Below are 745 nucleotides of genomic sequence, written 5' to 3' on the forward strand. Positions count from 1 at the left end.
GTATCATGATAAATGGAGAAAAGAACGAAGTTGTCCAAGACTTCTTATTACTCAGTCCTACAAAGAGCACCAATGGAAGCAGCAGTTGAGATATCAGACATTGTATAGCATTGGGCAAATTTGTCAAAAAGACCTCTTTCAAGTGGCAAAGAACAATGCCATCTTCTTGAAGACTAAGGGGTGCCTGACACAAGCCATGAGATTTTCAATTGCCTCATCTGCATATGAGAGCTGAACAATGAACAAGGAAGATGGAAGAAGAGTCAATGATTTTGAGTTGTGGTGTTCGTGAAGAATGGAGAAAGTACCGTGGACTGCTGAAAGAACTAACAAATCTGTCCTGGAAGTTTAACCAGAATGTTCCTTGGAGGCAAGAATGGCCAGACTTCATCTCATCTAGTTTGGTCATGTTGTCAGAAGGGACCATTCCCTGGAGAAAGATATCATGCTTGGTAAAGTGGAGGATCAATGAAAAAGGGGAAGACCCTCAAAAAGATGAGTTGACACAGTGGCTACAAGGATGGGCTCAGGTGTAGCAAGGATTGTGAGGCTGGTACAGGACCAGGCAGTGTTTTGTTCTGCTGTACATAGGGTAACTGTGGGTCAGAGGTGACTCAATGACACCTTGTTGTTGTTGTTGTTAAGTGCCGTCAAGTCGTTTCCGACTCATAGCGACCCCATGCACAGCAGAACGAAACACTGCCCGATCCCGCACCAGCCCCACAATCCCTGCTATACTCGAGCC

This window comes from Orycteropus afer, unplaced genomic scaffold, assembly GCF_000298275.1.
Source record: "Orycteropus afer afer isolate SDZICR_OR568_19922 unplaced genomic scaffold, OryAfe1.0 scaffold00740, whole genome shotgun sequence".
Taxonomy (NCBI): Eukaryota; Metazoa; Chordata; class Mammalia; order Tubulidentata; family Orycteropodidae; genus Orycteropus; species Orycteropus afer.